The sequence below is a fragment of the Panicum virgatum genome, chromosome 8K (assembly GCF_016808335.1).
Source record: "Panicum virgatum strain AP13 chromosome 8K, P.virgatum_v5, whole genome shotgun sequence".
Lineage (NCBI taxonomy): Eukaryota > Viridiplantae > Streptophyta > Magnoliopsida > Poales > Poaceae > Panicum > Panicum virgatum.
The window spans coordinates 27,984,388-27,989,309 of record NC_053143.1 but is presented as its reverse complement, the minus strand read 5'-3'; the positions used below and the strand labels follow the sequence as shown (position 1 = coordinate 27,989,309).

At 48.1% G+C, this 4,922-nt stretch overlaps 1 non-coding gene across 1 annotated transcript; it reads left to right on the top strand.

Moving 5' to 3' along the window:
• The first annotated feature begins 3,170 nt into the window (after positions 1-3,170).
• On the top strand, positions 3,171-3,279 carry LOC120646587. Its single transcript, XR_005664489.1, has one exon. It is a non-coding gene; the product is annotated as a small nucleolar RNA R71 (small nucleolar RNA).
• The last annotated feature ends 1,643 nt before the right edge of the window (positions 3,280-4,922 follow it).

Here is a 4,922-nt window from a genome sequence, read left to right as displayed (position 1 = left end):
CCCACATTTGGCAACGGGATTTCATTTGCATAACCAAGCGAAAAGAAAATCAAGGAGTCATCCGGGCCTTTCTTGAGAGTGTGGCCTTGAACCAAGTACGCCTCATCGATCATAACACGGGGCTCCTCAATGAAAAGAACAGGGTTCCCGTCTAAGATTCCCATGTTTGATGCGATGCGGGTAACCAAAGAAGTGCATTCAATAGGACCCGTCATCCGATAATTTGTGAGCCATTGCTTAACCATTGCTTGTGCGGGGGAGATTCGAATTTTGTTGACCATGGCGTATAATATCATCAACTCATTATTGCGCACTGGTCGTGGATCATCTCTTGGAAAGAGAGTGATAGCCACCCACTTGTGCATCAAATGAAGAGTCGGGTTTTGAATGTCATTGCACTGAGGTGCAAACTTGCCATGAACAACTTGACCCAAAATCAAACCCCAAAACTCATGTCGATCAAAACCGCGGCAAGCTTTTGCAAGGGAAACTGGCAAGCGCGCGCTAAAACCAAGGAGGTGACTGAAATTTATCCAATTAAAATAGCGTTCAACTCCAAAAAGTCGGAAAGAAACACCATCGTCCACCTCCCGAAGAGTGCAAAGAAACTAGATGGTGAGGAGACGAGAACCATTCTCCTCAACGGGCACAAAACCATCCCATCCAACCGCATGCCAAACACGAGCGAAGTCAACGTCCATACCTGTTTTCTCGAGAAGGTCCAGATCGAAGGCTCTGGTATGACCAAAGCTTCGATTCTTGATCATGGCGTAGGCTTGACACTCGCGGTCGTCTTGCAAGTCGAGGTACGGTGCATCATCTTCATCTATTTCCATGTCCTCGGCTTGCGGTTCATCAGCTTGCTCCTCTATTTGTTACTCTTGTTCGTCTTGCTCATAGTCCATCGTGGTCGGTGTTGGTGCAGGTTCGGGGGAATGATGAGAGCTCGACTCGCCCTGTGAACGGGACGAGCCCAACCTCGTCATCCGCTTGAGAGCTCCGGAAATTTTCCGTCCTGTACCTCTCATGCTTGCAACAAGAACGAACGAGAACAACTCGATTCGGGTCACGTTAGTGAAATAAAAATCAAACACTTACCCGAAAGTTGTTCCTCCAAATATGTGATCAATCTTGCAGCAAAGAAATGAGAGAGAGAGTGTTCTTGCAATCAAACTTGAGCCAAAATCCAAAGAAAACCCGAGCAAGAATGTGTGAGAGGGAGTGAGAGTGGAGAGAGTGAGCATGAGAGCTCATCACCCCTCTCTCGGCCTCTATTTGAAGGAAACTGGGCGAGTGCACCCGAGGAGGAGCCAGGCACAACGGTCAGGAAGCCGTTGGAGAAGGTGGGGCCCAGGAGTCGTTGGCCCTGGGTCGGCCGACCTGTGGGGTCGGCCGGCCCCAAGGTGGGCCCCCTGGTGCCCCCCTTTGGCTAGGTGATTCATCAACGGTCATAAACTTCGAAAATATGGTGCACGGCCAAAAGTTTGCTCGAAAATATGTACAAATTATTTTTCCCAAAGGATTTTAAAACTCAGAAAATATTTTTGGTCTTTTTGTAAAAAGGGAAAAGTGCTAGAAAAATTCCAGCGTGCAGAAAACAATTTTGAAAATTTCAAACATGCAGTGGAGAAAAACAAATAAGGTGCAAAGAAAATGTTGAAAAGCGGAGAAAGCAAATATGAGATAAATACCAATTTACCTTTTGGCCGTGCATGACTTTTCTCCATTGTTCTTACAATTCGTCGGCTCGTCCTGGAGAACTGGACGAGGCCGAACTCTCGACCTTCCGCCACACCTTCTTTTCCTTCTTCTTTCTTTTAGGTGTAGAGGGTCGTTGTTCTGGCTGGGGTTCTGGTGCACCCCAGAGTGCTTGCCCTTCACTGTCTTGTCAGATCATGAAGCGCTGCTCTTCCCTCTTCTTAAACCTGAAAAACATGTCCTCCTGTCCGACACAGATATGGATCTCTCCCTTTTCGACATCGATCCTTGCCTTGGCAGACCTTTGAAAAGGTCGCCCAAGTACAAGGTCGACTCCGAGGTCGCCCTCCATATCCATTACCACAAAGTCGGCAAGGATGAAGGAGTCTCGTACTCGTACGAAAACGTGTTTGGCTATCCCTTCGGGATACCGAATGGTTGAATCCGCAAGCTGTACGAGCATAGTTGTTGGGGAAAGAGCAGGATATTCAAGTGCTTCATATATTATCTTGGGCATTATATTCACGCTTGCCCCCAGATCACATAGGCATCGCTCGAAGTGTTTGATGTAGATCGAGCAGCTGATCATGGGGACCCCTGGATCATCTTGCACTGCTGCCACCATGCCATCCCAAACGTCGTTCCTTGGGGGATAGTACCTACCTGCATGGTTATTGTGTGGTGGCCTCCGGGACGAGTTACCCCGTCCGGTAGACACCATGCTGACATTTTCAATGGGAGACTTGGGTTGCCCCGGGATCTTCCCGCTCTCAACAGTAGGTAAAGCAGCAGCAATTTGTGCAAGCTGGGTTTCGAACATTTTGTTGAAACTTAACTGGTTATTAAGAGTTGAAGACAAAGTTTCAAGCTTGACATTTAAACTTTCTAGGGATTTGTCATTGGCCAAGAGCTTTTTATTTATATTTTCGTTGATTTTAACTTGGCCAAGAACAAGTTCTCTCAAGGGAGGTTGGTTTGAATTGAAATTCGAATTATAAGAAGGATTGTAGTTATTACCTCCCTGAAAAGGTGGACGTGGCTGGTTCCACCCCTGGCCTCCTTGTTGTGGATGGTACCCGTTGTTGTTGTTGTTGAGCTAGGCGCAGTCTTCATGGGTTTCGGAGCAGTCGTTCCCCGAGTGTCCATCATTACCATAGACTTCGCACGTGAAGTGCGAACCCATGGCGTAAACGGGAGCATGGATCGGTTGTTTGCTCCCTTCCTCCATCTTCTTGATTAGGAGGTCCAGCTTCGTGGCAATCATATCCGTCTCTTTGACGGTATGCATGCCTTTAGTGCGGGGTTGGAGTCGTTCATCGCTCCACCCCTTATTGGAGACCATCTTCTCAACCAATGCTTTGGATTTAGCTATGGTGAGGTCGAGGAAGGCTCCTCCAGCAGCGGCATCAATATTGGCTCGAGATGTCATTGTGAGCCCATTGTAGAAGCTTTGTAGGACGAGCCACTCGTCCATGCCATGATGAGGACAGGCCAGGATGTATTCCTGCAGCCTCTCCCAAGCTTCTGGGATGGATTCCATCCCCGTCTGCTGGAAACTTGAAATTTTCCCACACAGGGCATTTGTTTTGACCAGCGGGAAGAATTTTGCAAGGAACGCCTTGGAGCATTTGGCCCAGGTGTCGATGTCCTTTTCTTTATAAAATCAATGTTTTGCCTTTCCTAGGAGGGAAAAGGGAAACATACGAAGCTTGACAACGTCGACGGCGACACACCGTATGACAACGGTGTCGCAGAGCTCCAGAAAATTCTGCAAATGTGCATTTGCGTCCTCATTCGGCTTGCCACAGAATGGGCTAACCTGCACCATGTTGATGAAGCTTGATTTGAGCTCGAAGTTCACGTCCCCGACATTGATGTTGGGGCCAGTGGCCACATTGTCGGTGCAGGGGACGGAGAACTCGCGGAGAGTCTTTTCAGCCATAGCCTCAAGAACGAGTGGTGCTTCCAAAATGGGTTCCTGTGCCGGGAGGATAGCGAGAGGAGGAATGACGCGAGGTCGTGCCCTTCTCACGAGCCTCTCTGGATTGTCTATGTAGTTTTCCGGCAGGGAGAAACCGGTCATACACTACCCCTGTCTTCTTTCAAATCAAAAATAAAAGAAGACATAAAGTGACATTATCCTGAAAGAGTAAAGACTATATCCTGAGTACAAGGTCTAAATTAATATCAGCACAATATCTTTGTTCACATGTCGTCCCCGGCAACGGCGCCAGAAATGCTTGTTGGTATTTCTTAGCGCAATCACTAGGAATGGTTAATCCCCGGCAACGGCACCAGAAATGCTTATTGACATTTCTTAGCGCAATCACTAGGAATGGTTAATTCCCAGCAACGGCACCAGAAATGCCTGTTGGCGGTCCTTAGTGCAATCACTAGAAATGAGGGCGCCGAAGCCATCCTAGCAACTGCACCCAAGGGGTGCCACTCTCGTGGTATAATCAATACGATTATATATGAATCCGCAAGCGCATGGATATACCGTTGTAGCATTTCACCCGGAGAGTAAGGATATCGTCATTTATTTGTGTCCCAAAGGACGGCAGCGGCAAAGGTATTGTACTCATCATTAACCATGACATTGTGCCTCAAGTAATAGGCAATGCTCTAACAGGGGTAAGTACAAATAAAGAATAAGCAAGGGTAATATGACACAGCACACATCCACACTCCAAGAGGAAGGAATAAATGAGAGAAACTATAAAACAAAGAACAACTCTATCCTATGTCAAGTCAGCTGGAGCTTAGGCTAGGTTAGGTGTCCTAGTGCTTCTATCCAAAGCTGGGGTCATGTTAGATCATGGTTAGGACTGCAGGTGCCAGGAAAATGGGATAGCGGGGAGAAGGTCCCGCACTGGAGAATGTCCAGTTCTGTTACCTCTTTGCATGAACTCCTACACCGAACCCGAACGTCGGAGAGTACGCTAAACGCAACACCGCTGTTACGCCGGACGGACAGGGCTGTCACCACCTGCCATCTACCCCAGTCACACCATGGAGCACGGTCATATCCGAAGGATCCCACATACCCGAGCACCACGCTCGTGTATGAAGTCACTACTCTAGTGCCCCCAGGTCTCCCACCCTTCAGATGGACGAGTAAAACACTAGAGCAAGCCCGAAAGCACAACGAACATCTATCCGTACCCGGATCATCTAGCCTAACCAAGACCGTAGCATAACTTATGAACGATCTAAGCATGGAT